Below are 18,244 nucleotides of genomic sequence, written 5' to 3'. Positions count from 1 at the left end.
CATGGGTCGTCATGTTATGAAAAATTAAGGTGTGATATTTCTTGGCACTCAACAAAGTCCTTTTGATTATCCTGGTCTTAATGAACCCTTGATGAGGAGAAAGGAGGGCCCGGTGGCATGATTCTAAGCAGTGCATTCAACCAGGGGTTAAAATCTTAATACTAATAGCTACATGTTAACCCTTTAAAATCTTTCAGCGTTTGGCTAAAACAGGTTTTCATGGATCAAAGACATGCTCCGGGGAAAATAAGTGAGGTTGTTTCAGGCCCTAGGGAAGACCCAGGTAATGCTGGAGGAACTATATCTCATGCCTGGCCTGGGGACACCTTTGGGTTCCTCCCAGATGAACTAGGAGAAGTAGAAAGTAGAGTTTGAGCTTGTATGTAAGCTGATACCCGCAGCTATCCAAGCTGCTGACCTTGAATGAAACAATAGAATAGTGTTTCCCCATTCTGGTCCTTGAATACCACTGTCCTGCATGTTTAAGAGGCAATCCTACCTGAATGAAAAGAGTTGCTCATTAGGAGGCTTTCAAAATACTTTATGTGGAAGTTCATTAACGGGAATCAGGTGGGTTGCAGTAAGAACACTATGTCTAAGACATGCCCAGGATTAGGAAACACAGCAATGGAGGATGGATGGATGGATGGATCAAACCATTTGTTTACTGTGCATGCAAAGAGACTTACAAAATCAATATTCACTAAATATTTTAGGTTTTTTTTGTGTGTGTCTTTTTGTCATAAAAGTGGCTCTCCTTGGTGTATTTGTCCTGCCCATGTGGCTTCATGCAAACAAGAAAAAACATATGAAGGGGGCTGTTGATTCAGACTGTGGACCATACATTACACTGAGACACATAACTATGCATACACAACGCATTCGCAAACACACAATGCTCTTTTCTGAAAGTTTGTGTGTAGCCGAATGTCACAAGGATGAGAAAACTTGCCCTGGTACTGTAGTTACAAAACCATGTGTGAGCTTTATTGATTTACAGCTTTAACACAGCGGGGATTGAACGTGCCCCCACTCTATGAAGATCAACTAACGTACTGTATGACCCGCCTATTTTGTAGGCCACAGCACTGATTGCTAACTGCAAACAAAACATGGCTTTGAATCACAGGCATCAATAAAGGATGTTTTCTGGTTGCACTGATGCTTGTAACGCTATAATGTCTTTTGATCAAAGTTTTATTGATAACATATTTGATCAATAAAACAGACTTTAACATGAATTGATGGAACATGGGATTTAATAAAATATCTGAGACGGTTTAGCCAACATTTTAGCATCAAATGCTAAGTCTTGTTTGCACTTCTAGTTGGTTGATTTTTATTTCTCTGTTTCATTTTACATAAATGAGCTCCTTCTGCTTTGGTGGCATCAATGGATCACTGGAGTTAGTTGCAATGAGAATATAATGTTGTTTGGGTGCAAATTCAATTGCATTGTTATCACAGCTGTGTGGTGTGCAAGAACAGCACCCTATGGGACCAGAGAGAGAGAGAGAACTGTGAGATGAAAGAGAGAGAAGGAGAACATGAATGAAACATTTAATGAGATGAGGAGCAAAATTACATTAGCACAGACAGAGAGAGGAGAGAGCGGTTTGCTCAGAAAGTAAATCGTTCTGCGTGCTGCAAAAGCAAGAAAGCTTCATTATCCGTCTCTGTTTAAAAGTTGCACACTTGTTAGGTAAATTCCTGAACTTTCAGTCTAAGAAGACGTGAACCACTCTGTTTCCATTTGCCATGTTTACAAATGAGAGGTTTGTAAATATTCCATAATGACTTAAGGAGCCTGCGATGGACTGGTGAGCTGTCCAGGGTGTACCCTGCCTTTTGCCCAAAGACTGCTGGGATAGACTCCAGCTTCCCTGCGACCCTTTGTTGGATTCAATGGTTAGGTTGATGAATAATTGAATGGCTAAAGGAGCACCAGTAAATATTCAAAGTCACTGAAAGACACCAGCGGCACTTGTGTGTTAGAGGCCAGTGAAATCACTGCATCTAAAATAAGTTATAACACATACACTCAACAGCCCATTTTTAAGGCACACCTTGCTGGTACCAGTTTGGACCCATTTTAACCTTCAGAACTGCCCTGAATCTTCATGGTAAAGATACAACAAGGTGTTGGAAACCTTCCTCAGAGATTTTGGCCCATACTGACATGACAATAGGCAGTCGGTGATGATTTGTCTGCACATGTCCAAAGTGTATCAAGAAAATATCCACGTCATCACACAACTACCAATCTGACCCATTGATATGAGGAAGAATGGAGCCACTTTTCTTCTTTTTTTTTTTTTTTTTTTACTAAAGCTAATCTAGCAACTAATCTAACCATTAGCTGTTTTCATTGTGACAATGCCCTTTCTGATCCTGAATATGAAATTATTATGATGATTAAGCACACTCACACTGTCTCTATCTGTCTGAAACAACCACATATGTGACAACAATGAGCCAAAGAAGAGTAAAATGTTATCAGAAGCCAATTGGAGGCAGAACTGGGCATGTGTGTACTCTTACACAGTCACACACTTACAGTACATGTAAAACACATATGAATGCTTTTACAAGAGAATAATTACTTTACTTAGAAGTTAGTTACTTTTTAATGCAATTACTAAGTTGTGTCCTTTGTCACTTTCTAGATTTGTAACTATTAAACATGCCGAATACTGGTGTTCAAAGATTGTATTCCTGCACTCCTTTTTCTTATTGGTCATTTAAATCACTGTTGCCTTTCTATCACTTCCAACCCAGTCTGCCCATTCCTCTGACGATAATGGGTGTCTTAAAATAAAAATTGATTTTCCCCAAATTGTTTTTTAAAACCTGTAAATCTGTAGAACAAAACACACACCAATCCTCCATGTCACAGTGTTTTCTCAGCTGGTCATGTGATGTCCCCTTTAAAACTCCGTTGCTATGAGCACAATGTGGAGAAAAAAAATGTCAAGTCAGCAATTGTGGGATGTGTTCCTGGGGTTTTTTTTGCGCATATGTAATTGTATTCATTCTCCATACACACAATGGAAATGATACATTTATCACATATGACTGTAGGGGGGCCTTGGGCAGAGTGATCTCACCCTGACTCAATATTAACCTTGTCTTAACTAATTAATGTAAACTAATGTACAGTGGGGTCCAGATGCTTCAAACTGAGGTGTATTTTATTCTGCTTTAAACACCAGCTATAGCAAGGTTTTCTGTAACACATGTAACAGAGGGAAAGGGGGGTTTATGAGAGAGTAAGTGCATGTGTGAATAGCTCAGGGTAGTCTGCAGCTGTAGTGAATTATGAACTGCATGCAAGTAAACAATAAAAGAAGAGTGGCCAGTGAGAATAGTGAACGCAGACTCAGGTTTTTCTTTCCAGCTCAGGCTCCCTCAGGTGCCAAAGTAGCTCCTTTCTGTGACTTTTTTTTTTTTTTACTGAATTATGAAGTTCATGCTGAAGCATTAACTGATAACCGATTGCTTACTTTTAAAAATCTGAGCACTTCCAAACAATAGAAGTGTTTATTATTTGCCTAAATAACAAGCATTTAATCAAGCTGACCTACTGTGACATCATTTTGTTTTAGTAACATATTTTTACATGCACAAACATTCACCAGCCTCATCTCTTGGCATACATCTCTAGTACCGTGTTTAATCCCCTTTTGCTTTCAAAAACCACGAAAGGTCTTCATGTATAGATTCAAAAAGTGTTGGAGAATCTCCCGTTCCACTACATCTTCAGAGTGCTCTACCAGATTGAGATCTGGTGATTGTGGAGCCCATTGGTGTAAATTGGGCTAATTATCAAGTTCAAGATGTTTTGATATTTTTGACATGGTGCATTATCCTGCTAAAGCAGCCATCAGAAGTTACTACACAGTGGTCATAAAGAGATGGATATGATCAGCTACAACACTCAGGTAGGCTATGGTGCTGAAATGATGGCCAGGTGGTACAAAAGGGTCCAAAGTGTAACATGAAAACATTCCCAAGGCCATTAGAACGGCATCGGTCCGAACTGTTGATAAAAGGGATGGATCCGTGTTAAATCGTTTATTACCTCCTACCTAGTTGGCCTGTGTGTGTGTATGTGTGTGTGTGTGTGTATTGTAGTCTCAGTTTCCTGTTGTTAGCTGACAGGAGTGGCATCTAATGTGATCTTCTGCTGCTGCAGTAGCTGTAGCTGTATCTCCTTCAACATTGGACATGTGCATTCACAGATGCTTTTTCTGAATACCTCAGTTGTTGTATTTCAGTAACTGTTGCCTTCAAAGTCTCCAGCGAGTCTGTTCATCACCCTCCACTCCCCACAACCAAGGTGTTTTGGTCCTGACGAATGCTGCAAGTGGATATTTTTCTCTTTTCAGACCATTTGCTGAAATTATAGAGATGGTTATGTGTGAAAATCTCAGTAGATCAGCAGTGTCTGAAATGCTCAGACCAGCTTGTCTGGAACAAACAATCTTGCTGGGCTCAGTAACTTAAATCTCTTTTCTTTCTTATTCTGATGCCCACTTTGAACTTCAGCAGGTCATCTTGACCATGTCAATGTTATTGAATGTATTAAATTCCTCTAATCAATACTTCATTTGGATGAAAGTGTCTAATGATTGGTGTAAAACAACAGAAGTCACGTGACTGCTAAAATGCTCCTTCTCTTAAGCTAGCAGAGAATTTTGCTAGATCCAACTGAGGAGGCAGCCTGTCTGCGCTGATATTGCCTGATTTTACACAATCCTGCACTTTTTGATCATGATATTATATAGAGATTCTGCTTTCCCTGATTTGCTGCACTCTGCTTATTTCCTGCCAAACATACAGCCATTTATTTCCTTTAAAAAAACTTTATTTCATTTAATTTTTTTTTATTGCCATCATGAATTATGTTGCATGTTGCATATATTTTAAAATGGATTCATCTTCTTACTGCAGAATTATACCAGCTCATTCTGCTGTCTTAATATTAATAACAAATCATCCAAGTTCTTGACGCTACAACTGATTCCTTGACTGGGCTTACCTGAATGCATAGCTGCCATATTTATACGTTTTGTTATCATGTTCTACATCTTCTCAGCGCCGCATCATTGCAATTCAATTACCCCTGAAATATTGCCTTTCTGCTTGTTGGGCGTGCCAAGGTTGTTCAAGTCCTCTCAGCTGCAGCTCCTGTTTACAACAGCCTGTGAAGGCGTCAGCAGCTCGGTCGCTTGGTGTGACATTAGTTATCTGTGTATTACAACTGTGATTTTAAAACACATGAAGAAGATGAGATTAAACTCTTATTGGACACCACTCAGTGGCAGAGCCGGGAAATGTGCAGTCCGGTGGCCAGGATGCATCTGTGGTCATTTTCGGTAGAGAAAACATGTCTAGAAAATGCATGGTTATTTAGCCCTTTGATGCATCATGTTTTGTAGTATTTTCATGAGTGAGGATGGTATATTTGCAATTTGGTAACTTGTGTTCATTCCTGTTTTAGTATTATGGTATTAAAAATAATAATAAAAATAGTCTTTATAGACTATGCTGCTTATGCATTGAATTCCCCAAATCCAATTTTTGAATGTTCTTTGGCAGCTTCCACTATTTTTCTACTTCATTATTTCAATTTTTATTAAATTTAATAAGGACAATATGATGTATTATGGTTCAAAAGCAAGTTATTAAATGATGTTCTGCAAGAGCTAATGTCTCTTCATTATGAAAAACCCACTGTCTCCTGTTTGTTTATGATGCACTGCTGCAGCAATGAGAGAGGTGTAATGCTATTCCTACCAATGCAGTTGATTACAATTTAAGTTACTCCTATGTGTTATTACAGCTTTTTTTTTTTTTTTTAGCTCAGACTTACAGGGAAGCTGATATCATGTCCTACCCTCAACCTGCACACAAAGAACAAAATGCTCTACAAAATGCCAAACACAGGCAAAAAATTCTGACTTACTATCTAAATACCATAAATGGATAAAACAAAATGTGCGTCCTTACTCACGCAGGGTTATATGCAGGTCAGTCTTAGCAAGGATTTAAAAGTGGCTCTTGTTGAGGCCGATCTGATTTAAAGGGTAATCCGTTTCACAGCTTAGGAGCAGCAACTGAAATTAGGTGATCCCCAATGGAGACGCCACAAGTATCTGGTCAGTTGATATAATCTTTATCTCTATGTTTTATCATGCTGATGAGTAAAGAAACTCATCAGCATGCTCGTAGCACCAGCCAATTTAACAACCAAACAAAAATCTATTCTGAAAAAAGATTGCTAATTTATAACCAATGAATGTCGGCTATACCAATCCCTTATCACTAGCAGCTAACATTGCATGTCTGGAACTGCCAATATGCATATATAGGGCTTAGCAAGTCAAAAGGTTATAATCTATTTTATTTATTATTAAGGCATTAGATCATTAACACTGATATTTATTTTATTATATTTTATTTTCTGTCCATTCCAATTTAGGCTTGTGGTGAAGCTAGAACAATTTGCATGCAAGAGCACAAATATTTTTCACACACCCACTCCTAAACAGACTTTAAAGTATCCAATTAACCATACATCTGTGTTTTTGAACTGTGGGAAGAAGCCAGAGAACCTGGAGAGAACTTGAGGAGTGCATACTCCACACAGAAAAGCCCCAGTTCAGTCCATTGCAAGGCCAATCCAGAGAGACAAACTCTGTCAAATGCTATAAAATCAAAAGTCATCTTATTTCATGTGGCCTGTCTGTGTTTTTTGTTTTTGTTTTTTTTAAAAAAAGTTTTATGGAGGATTTCAGCCAAATTGTGGTTCTTAAACAACCCTAGGAGTGTGTGTGAGCGTGAATGGTCAGTTCTCTTATGGAAACAGATGTCAGAATTCTCACTTTTTCATTAATGTTATATTCTACAATAGATTTTTTGTTTAACAGCAAGCAATGTAACTATTTCTCTCTCACTGATTAAATAAAGCCTGGTTTGGTCAAGTGTGTATTTTATTCCAGCACTGGCGCTAAGCAGCCACAAAGAACTAAATTATGATTGTTAATGACCATGATGTAATTTGCTCTGAGTACACACGTATGGTATTTCACATAAATACCGTCATGTCATTTATGAAAAGCTTGTTTAATGTACAGGCAGCCCTGCGACTACATCTGTGTAAATGAGGAATATGAACTCTGGAGTGTGTGTCTGGCCTCTAAATCTGTGTGCGCTCCACAGTTGCTGTTGTCTTACTCAGCAGCAACTGATGCATAATGTCAAACAGCATGGAAAGGAGGGGAAGACTAATTACTAGAAAGAGTTTCTGGGGTGTTTGGTTGCTGAAATACATAATTGTGTTTGTAAGGAATGTGAACACAGACAAAGAGACAAAACACAGTGATGTCAATGGAGAGTGTTACATGATGGTCTATTAATACAGCAGCAGTCTTTTATAGGTCACCGTGTGAAGACATACCCTGATACAAATCTATTTACAGTCTTTCTTCACACCCACACCTTTCACAGCTTTGGCTGTAATGTAACACTGGTTTATAACATGAATCCTGCCTTTTATTTCAGGTCATCAAATAAACAAAGTATTACAAGAGACAAGAAATTAGCTGCAGATGGAAGCCTGTAAGCAACATAAAAGTAGAAGTTTATGGTGAATACCTGATGGATCAGCTTACTGTTAAACATATATTTCATCCAATATGTCAGTTACACAAACTACAGATATTTACATCATGTATTTTGTCTATAAACAGAAAAAAAGACTTGCTGTAAATAAAAGAAACAACAATGTACGCAGTAAGTTGTAAAATAAATGTTGTTATTCAACTGTTTTCCATTACAGGAAATAATATTAGTTTAAAATGTATTTTTAATTTACTGATTAATGGGTTTTTTCTGTGGGTCATGTATTAATGAAATATTTCCTTCTATAAAAACAGGCCTAATGATTTATCTCTTTAGACAGTTAAAAGATTCAAAATTTCCTGACTAATTACATTTTTTTCCATATTTAAAAAGAAAAAAGTAAGATTTTTTTCTGTATTGTGTGAGAAAACATGTTCTCCAAATAACAAGACTCTTCTAAACTTCTGTCATTTAACCTTTAAAGAGCTGAGGTATCCCAGCTGGAGGTGTTGAGTATGAAAAGCACCAAACTAGGCCAACATGGCCATTTTAGGGATGTAACTTGAACTGTCTGTACATAAATCTCTGTAGTTTTGTTTTGCTTCACGTCATCACTGCTGGCATTTGCAGTAATTGTTTTTTAATTTGATTAAATAGTTACTTCTGTGAAGGTGAGCCTTAATTTTTTTTTATTTGTGCCATGTGCCATTGTCATAATTTCTTAAGCAGATCTCAGAAGTGTTGCTTTCACAATCAATCACACTGTGGTTGCAGAAATGCAGTTATTCTGGGTATGCATGTTGAGAGCAGAGGCTTAAAAATAGGCACAGGACTCAAAGGCTTGATTAGATGTATGTTATTTTATTCTATAAAAGATTATGCAAAAACTCACAGTTAGACAAAAAGTAAATAAAGAAATTAATAGGTTTTGGTTTTGGGACCACTGCATATTACAACTGGTCTTGTTGGAAGATGTTAATTTTTCAATTTACATTGACTTGTTGTTAGTTTGTCTATGGTTAAACGTAAAAGAAAAACACAGATCCTTACAGTTGTTAGCTTCATTATTCTCTTCTGTTTAACAGAAGAAAATAAATACTGATAAGTAACAATATTTTTAATTTGTTTAAAAAAAAACTTATCTAAGGACATTCCTATAATGTCAATAATATCTGTAATCTACATCTGAAAATGAAGTTAAATGATCCTCACCCATTGGTCATTTTTGATACTGGGCATCACAAATGAGTAAATTTTAACGTCACTGAAAAACCTCTAAATATGATGAAAAGAAATCAGTTTTGTTAGTGCAGACAAATTAAAAAATTAACGGCAACAAAAGCAGTAAATTGTTTTTGTTTTGGAGTTAACATACTCTGTATGGTGCTAACAAATAAGAATGATAAAAATTATTGAGAGGGATTCCAGATGTGCAAGGCTTCATTGTCAAGTTAAATGTATTGTATATATACCAGTATATAAGTGCACACACACACACACATGATCTGTCAGTCCCATTGTGTTAAGTAGCACAAAAATCAAGGTTGGCCTGCTGGCAGAGGAAGTTGAGGAGGAAGGTGAGTGAGTAAACAAAGGCCTCCACAAGCATGAACGGAGAGAAGCAGAACACACAAGATGAATTAATACCTATATCACTCAGATTCCCTTCACACGCCATTTTTCCTGCAGCTCTTCAGCAGATTGGCCAACCAAGTAATGAAATTCCCTGGTCACATGCGAATGATCAAGCTGCTCTAAATTAAATACATCTATAAATCAGACTGCTCTTCATTCGGGTGATGTCCTTTAAGGATGAGAAACGTAAATTAATTTAAACTGGGATGCCACAGCACGAGGAGGAAAGTGCAAAAAGCAACATATAACCAGAAGAGGAATTGTCCTGTCCGGGTGTTCAATTTCACATTTTATTATCTGCTAAAAACTTCCTCAAATGTCTGACATTAACATCACTTGCAGGATTATTCTGTTACCGGGCTTAAAAACTTAGCTTTTTCATTTGCAGTTTAGTCGTGCACAGCAATTTGTTTAGTTTTCCAGAGATATATAATACTCAGTGATGTAAAGTGGCCCCTGTCATGAGACTGCTGGCTTAATAACAAAATGGCTAACTATGGAACCACTGGCTGGCTTCTTGTCTGTCTATTTGCAGTTTACAAGTGCTTTGATTTTTTTATTTTCTGTAATCAGCACTTAGGAAAGCAGCAGTAACACAAATGAATGACATGTCTTTACTGTTTTGTAATGGCTGTTCCCAGTTGTTCCACTTTGATAATAAACAAAACATTTTGTGGGTTTACTGAACTTTATGTGAAAACTTACGTATTTATTCATCAAACTAGCTTTGAAATGGACAGTTTTGTTTTTAAATGGACTAAAAAGTATTATGTGTTTGTACCAAAGAAAAAATGTACTTGTGTCTGCAATGCGAACAGTATCAGGGTGTGTAACATCCTTGCTAACTGGTTGCCTGATGGACTGACTGGCCAGCAGCCCACCTTTTCTAGAATGTACCAACGTATTCCCATGTCCAGTCTGGTTATATTTGGAACATACTTATTACATGACTGGATTCTTTTCAGCCAGCCACTCGCTGGCTATGTGTTTGATCTATATTTGGTCAACAAAAATATCAGGTTTTTTTTTTGTCTTTAGTGTCATGTTTATAAAGTGCAAATAGTTTTTATTTCTGAAGGCAAGGCCTGAGTGTAATTGAAATGTTGTTTTGCCAGTCTGCTTTCAACTGCAGAAATGGCACAGGCTATTTCCTGGAAGCTAACTTATGCCATGCTGCCATGGAAGTACTTCCTACATATGTCGCACTGGTTGCTGCTAGACAGGCTAGAAAAACCAATGATTATGTTCAAAGACTATACAAAATCTCCTTGTGAACTGCGAAAAACTGTGTCCATGAAAGTAACAGTCATATTTTCAGTATATATTTCAGCTACATCTAATATTATTTGATAACTGAAACCAAAACTATTTTCACTCTAAACTCAGAATCTATTGATTGTATTGCCAAAACACAACTCATGTTATTAATTAAACATAAATTACAGCTGAAAAATTACAAGTTTTTATCTTGACTTACTGTTTATCCATAACAGCTAGTTAACTAGCAAACAGCTCTGTTTTGCTAGTCAGCTAGCAAACAGTTTTGTTTAGCTAAAAATGTAGACCAGAGTTTACCATTTTGATATTATGCATTACTATCGTGGATTTGCCATGTATACTCTCCTACACAAAATAACACAAGATATTTTTTTGCCACCTCACAGTTTTCCTAACTTTTGAATGTAAAGCATTTTCTTGTTAGCCTGGGCATCATTTACAAAAACCATTTGCTTTTTGAAGACATGTTACAAGCCCTACTGTCAGTGTGGGTTGTGACACATGCTGGGGAGAGTCGTAACAGTTTAACTCAGGAGTGTTTGTGAGTGTGTGTAATCGAGTCTATATGAACAAACTCTCATAACAGAACTGCTTAATGAACACCACCTGTGTGAAAAATACATCTTTCTGAAATATACACCCTTTTATACTTTTGCATAACAAAGAAGACAGAAACAGGGTCAATGTGGCATGTTTGTGTGACTTCTTAATTCAAATTGCAACATTGACAAATGAACATCATGTAACCCTTATTTCTCGTGTCGTAGCGTGTCCTGGTCTCTGTGTGGATGAAAGCGGGCTACAGTCGATAATTTCTTGTTATAATGTTTATTAACCAGACGGCAGGACAGCATTTATATCTTAGCACTTTGTGCTCACTCTATCAAAAACCTTTTCTCTAACCAAAGTCCCTCACTCTCCATCTTCCCCCCAGAAACATGGGGTGGGTTGGAACCAAAATATTTTAGCAACTATAATGAGAGAATTAATCACGGTTACAATTAGTTCAGGCTTGGTGGGCCCAAAAGCAACAAGGGAAACATTATACCCACACTTCCTTTGGATATAAGTTGCCAAATTGCTCCATGGACAACATAAATGTTATCATCCAGCATTGTATCAGAATCTGTGGCTTCAGCATTTAGCAGTTTTTTTGACAACATTTTGCTTCTTCTCCTGCTGTTTTACTTTTTGCATTGACAAACTATTTATTCTTGCATTTTTGCTTTTTCTTTTCTGTTACTTTTCCATTAGGGCTTGTTTTACTGATGTATCTGTGAGTATTTTAGACTTTCTTGTCTTACGCATCCTGACAGTAGTTTTCTTTGGCCTTGCTTTTGGAAACGGCTGTTTAGCCGAAGGACTGAATATCTGAGTTGGAGACAATCCTGAGGCGCTTTGTTCAGCTTGAGCAGAGGATGTAATGACATAATCAAGTTTGGTCAGAAGTCCCTACCTGAACTGGAGGAAAGGAGACCGTGGGCTGGAGGGGGGAGGGGTGGTGGGGTTACTTTCTTTGCAGAACTTAAAATTTTTCACCGTGAACAGTGGCTATCTAGAAAATTCAAAACCTTCTTCTCTGGGCTGACCTTTTTGTGTTTTTTAAGTGATCAAGAAATGGGATGATGTCTTCCTTTTGCTTCCATTCTGAGGCGTTATCACTTCCAGCACTCCGTAATTGCCCAATCTGAGCAAAGCATTCCTTGTAATTACGCATGCAACCTCTCTCGCTTTGACGTCATTGCACCCCTGCTTGACCCCACGATGTGCAACAATCTGGTCTGGTAACTGGACTGTTGTTATACCTGTTTTGTCCACATTCCATATGTCACTCTCATCAAAATTGTATCTCTGAATGACCTGTCCAAGACTGCTGAAGAAATGCTCCACAACTATGTGGTTAAAATTTAATGCCCATGCAAAGATGGTAACCGCTGCCATCCTCAAAAGTTCAGTTTTTATTCCAGTTTTTCACTGAATAAAAGTGATATTTCTAAGATTTCGGCCAACTAAAATTGTGATTTGCATGCGTCTCCATTGAAAGGGGTTTAGTGCAAAAGCCACAGATGTAAAATCTCATCAGTCAGATGAGATTTTAGAAGAATTGAGGCTTATGCAAGTTAGCAATCTTGTGTTTTTTATTCGAGTTTTCTACTTGCTGTACAGTGTTTACCATGGCATAATGAAACCCTTCTCAGTCTTCTTTCCCTTCCCTTCTTTCCAATTCGTTGTATTTCATTGTTTTTTTCTTTTTTTTTTTTTTTTTGCCAAAAATGATGTGGTGATGATCTGCTTAATGTTTTCATTACACTTTTGCATTTTATTTCCATATCAAAACGTCTGAAAAACCACCTCATGAGAGCGTAAAAACTTTTTGCCAATATTTTTTAGAGGTTCTTTGCAATGTTGGTATTTCCATGACAGCTTTTTCATAGTGACTTGAGGTCTTGCACAATTCTAGGGGTTATAAAAACATAGCTGTCAAGCCCTGTCATCTGCTTTTATCCCATGGTTGTGGTTGTTTAATATAATATGTTACTACTAATTGATATGTACTTTTGGACCTAAAACAACGTGGAATAACACCCGAGTACATGCATACAAAAAGGCACCTACTCGTATTTTTTTTATGGCTGACTTGTTATGTGTTGATATGGAGACAGTCCATAATACTGGTGTGCCTGTCACGGTGGCTGTAGTGATGTGGACCCAAATGCAGGAGTCGGGAAGCCGGTATGCAGGAATCAGACATCATTTTAATCCATGCCAAAGTGAGGGCCAAAAACCAACAAATGAACCAGCAACAAGGAATGAAAACTGAGGAGTATAAATACACAGAACAAAACGAGACACAGGTGAAACAAATTAACTAAATGAACCCAGGTGAACTCAATAACGGGAAATCAATGAAGCTAAACAAGAACCGAGGAACTAAACAGGAAAAACTACAAAATAAAACAGGAAGCCCAAAAACAAAGCAAAGGGAAAAAACCCAAATCCTGACAGTGCCTGAGTCAAGTCAGCCAACATTTTCTCCTGCGCATCAGAGAAACCTTGTTGCTGCTCTGGTAAATGACACTGGGAAGACCACCGGATCCCTAGTCTGAGCTTCTGTAATGATTTACAGTATGTTCAATGTCACATTGGAGATTCTATGATCCTTTGCCACTGATCTGACTGACCTTCTTTGAGCCCTCATCAGATGCATGCATTGGATGCATCTGACATGTGTTTCCAGACTTGATTGTCATCATGTGAGATTGAGAAAGAAAGTAAGTTATTGAGTCCTATCTCATTCCTGTTCGGTGGAAATGGTAGCGTTACAACTCCTCTTATCTTCCAATGATACCCAACACTGTGTATCGAGAATTCTGAGCGCCTAACAATCTGTGATGCATACTTAAAAAGAAACACACACATCGTACTTAATTGGAGTTTTTCTATAATGCTTTCAAATACTTTTGAATTAGGAAATGTGAGGTGCTCTTCAGTTATTTAAACAGCAGTAACACTTGATCTTATAACAGTATTACAAACAATTTACACAGAAAAAAAAAAACTGGAAAAAAATAACATTTGTGCCAAAAATGCAATAACAATTTGGAAAGAAATGCTACATATATATATATATATATATATATATATATATATATATATATATATATATATATATATATATATATATATATATATATATATATATAATAAAACCACCCTTTTTTTTGCCCCTACACCTCCCTGTTAGAAGAGTAACTAGACCTCTTGTTATCTGAGGTCAACATGACCGACACATGACATCTGAGTTCAGCAGTTCACAGGGTTATTTTTTGATTTGCCCGGATCACAGCACAGAGCTGAAGATGTAACCTGAAATGTTAAAGGTATGCTCTCTTAATGATATACTGTACTGGCCTCCAAGACAGCCTGACACATACCAGACTGGCTCAAAGGTTGTCTGACCTGGATTACCATGTTGCTTGTTTGTTTCTTTATTTTTAAAAGATAATTTTTCCTTTAGAGGGGGTGTGGTATTTGTAGTTAAACTAATCTCTTATATCAAACACCTCATTTTCTGATCATACAAGTCTGGAAAAGAAAAGATTTTGGTTAATGTGTTAAATTTACTATTATTAATCTAGTTCAGCTTAATTGTGGTTTTTAACAAGCAGAAACATAAATACATCAAACTGACTCAGCATAGGTGTGTTTAGCGTAGACAGCAAAATTCTGCCAGATAAAATAAAACATTTCATTCATTCATTTTCCGAACCGCTTATTCCAATCGCGGGGAAGCTGGAGCCTATCCCAGCCGGCTTTGGGCGACAGGCAGGGTACACCCTGGACAGCTCGCCAGTCCATCGCAGATAAAACATTTCATTAAAGTGTAAATTGTTTCCATGATTTCATTTGTTCTCATAAGGTATTTTTTCAGTGTACAAATCTGTGCTATTGATTGTGTTTTTTAGTATTTCTAGAGCTCTACTGTAGTTCACTGTGAGACTAAGATACTGCTGATGTTCCTGCAACCTATCCCCTAATTGTCCCCTGCTTGTTTTTGCACACTTCATTTATCCAAAGTTATCTTTATGTTGGTATTTCTTATCAGGTTACAGACATTTAGGAAATTAAAAATCTGAATGTATTCCACAGTTAACCTCATTGGCTGTCTTTGTAGGTCAGAGGGTTCACTGGAAGCCTAAAATGTAAAGACACTAAAATGTGGTAACATTAGATGAGAACATCACTGAAACAGAACTTGGAATAGTTTGTTGGCATTTTAGCAATGCTGGCTTCTTTTGAAGTTACCAGCTGAGCAAATATGCAAACATAGCAGGCATAGATGATAGTAATTGCTATGAACTACCAACAATCACCTTGAATTGTGTTACATGTATGTATTGGTACTGAAATAGTGTTTCATGTGCAAAATACAAGAAAAAAATTGATGTGTTAGAGTCAAAAAACAACAAAACCCTGAGTTCACCAGGACACAAGGTTTAACATAAATCTGTTGTGTTAGACAACAAATTCCAACGAATAGGGAACTTATAACTACTTATAACTACTGTCTGAACACAGGATATAAGGTAGTTCTCTTGGGAAAGAATCTTCCTGTTTGTGTTGAAGAAGCAGATAGTCACGCTGCATTTAAGATTAGGCACAAAACCTTCCTATTTGAAATAATTTAGAATTAGGACAGGCTCTGAGTTATCCCTTTAATTATGTAGCTATAGTCTGCTTGGGGATCTCCAATCATGCCTTCAGCACCTGTCCTTACCTGGCTCTCCTTAGTCTTTCCCCTCCAAGTATGTCTGACTCCATTTTTTATCTCTAACTTGGAGTCTATTTTGTATTGTTTCCATAGTAGTTATTTCTGACTTCATGTTTTTATTGTTTATTATTGTCGTCATCCCATGTTCTCCATGCCCAAGCAGTTTTTTTCCTCTCCACAGTCCCTTTGTGCACGCTCGAGACAAGGAGATAAATTGAACTGATTTAATTAGTTTTAACCGGATTAAAATTAGATTACAAAACCACTTCAATTTCATTGGATTATAAATTAATAGAATTTATTTGACTTGAGCTTGTTTGCTTTTTAAATGCTGGAATGACTTTAATTAAACTGGTGCAAATGTTCATATTTTTTTATGTTATATTGGTACATTCATTCCTGATTTATAGACTTAATTTGATTATTATTCTACCAAATTAGTTGGAGATGTTTTGAAATTGAAAGCAAAAACATATATTGTGTTGTGTAATGTACAAGCCACATGCATTGAGATCAGCAAAAATGATGAGAAACGTTTTCCTTTAAACTCAGATTATTCCCAGTAAAGACCTTTAAGGGCTGCACGCAGCAGGCACTTGGGCTCATGTGTAAAGCACTTAGACAATCACATTCTTATAGTTCAGCATATGCTTTATACAAATCTGTGCTGAACATGGTGGATTATTAAAGTTAGAGCAAAATTATTATCAGTCTCTAACTTTCACCAAGTAATTTTGTGACTAAACTGAACCAAATTGCTGGATGAAGTGAAATTTAAGTAAGATGCAATAATGTGAAACTAAATGTAGAACTAAAGCTCTTCATATGACTTATTCCACCACCAGCCCTCCTGCCTTGCATGCCTATGGTTTTTGCACTCACAGGCAAAATTATCACAACCAGTGTTTTGATGTTGTTTTGATAGGTTATGCATTGGTTGTGGGCCTGACATTTAAAGAAAAAAAAAAAAGAAGATGACTTGGAGGAATATTTACACTAGCTCTACAGGAATCTTAACGCTAATTTGATGTGGGGGCGTGGATATTCCCAGATGGGAGGGTGTGTGGATCAAGGCTGCCTTAACAGCTGAAATAGATAAGAAGCTCTACAGAACCTCTGAATGTTGTGAACTTACAGTATCCTACCTCTCCGACTGTTATTCCAGCTGTGTTGCAGAGCAATTTTCTCAGCAGTGACACCTATCATTTGAACAGAGACTCCAGTGACTCAAGTGCCTCTAAATGGCACGTGGCATTGTATTACCTTGTGTAGTTCTCATTCTTTATTACCCACATGGGTAGAACTGATCCTCCTGAAGGTTCAAACTGGGCTTTATGAATGTGTATTTCTGAAGGTAACACAAACATATGTGTTGTTTAATCTCCTTGCAAACTTTATTACACTAATAGATGTAGCTGACAAATGTGAACCAATGCTGCCACACAGTAAATAAATAAATAAACAGTACTACGGTGTTGGTGTTTCTGTGCAACTTGGTGTAAAAGTATGCTCAAAATGCTCAGTTCTTTATTGTTCCTGCAAGATATTTTTTTAGATTATTTTACTGTAGTTATACACTGCAATTAATTCAGTGCAGTGATGCACATGATTTGGCCAGTTTGGTGTATGGGTGGCTGATGTGTTAACTTAACTGCAGTTGGATAAGTTCCTTCTTCCTATCAACAGCTTTTTAGCTCAGTGATAAAGTGTCATAGCCTCATGTTAATTCCAGCTAAGACACTGGTGCATTGTATTGTGGATGCCATTGATAACCTGCTTTGTATCGTAGAAACAATACTAGCTTTTTTACAACACAACAGTTCATGAGAACAGGTTTCCTGCTCCTGTGGTTGTGAAACATGAACCCCTTAGCTCCTCTGTGCTAAATGTAAAAACCTCACTCTTTAACCACCACTTGTGACGTTTTGAGCAAAACATTATTACATTCAAACTTGACTTCAGGCAACTAAGCGTGGCAAACAACAAAGATTGTGTGGGTTTATTTTACAATATTGTCAAATTAAGTCACAGGAAAGATTCTACTACTTTGGTCAAAGACGTCTGAGGCACGGTTTGTAGTTTTCTCTGTGCCATCATGAGCAGACTTGACTCAACTTGTGGTTTAATGACATTTTTTATATATATATATACTTGTATTTAAAAAAGCAATTTCCTTTTTCTTGCAGTACTTCCTCTGTTTTCTCTCACCCAGAAATACGCAAAATGTGCACCTATGATTGAAATTCTCTTCCCATTCAGCTCTTGTCCTTCACTGACAAAGCAAATTTAAAATCCTCACTAAAATTTAATGAGACTGAGAGACAAATCTGCAGTTCATTTAGACATACTGCAACTCTTCTGCAAGTTCACTGTTGCACAAAAGCAAGTGTGCGCAGAAGCAAGAAGTTCTTCCAACCATACTAAAACAGTGAT

Source organism: Telmatherina bonti (assembly GCF_933228915.1).
Source record: "Telmatherina bonti genome assembly, chromosome: 12".
Lineage (NCBI taxonomy): Eukaryota > Metazoa > Chordata > Actinopteri > Atheriniformes > Telmatherinidae > Telmatherina > Telmatherina bonti.
The sequence above is the reverse complement of the archived record's forward strand: the minus strand, read 5'-3'. Positions refer to the sequence as shown.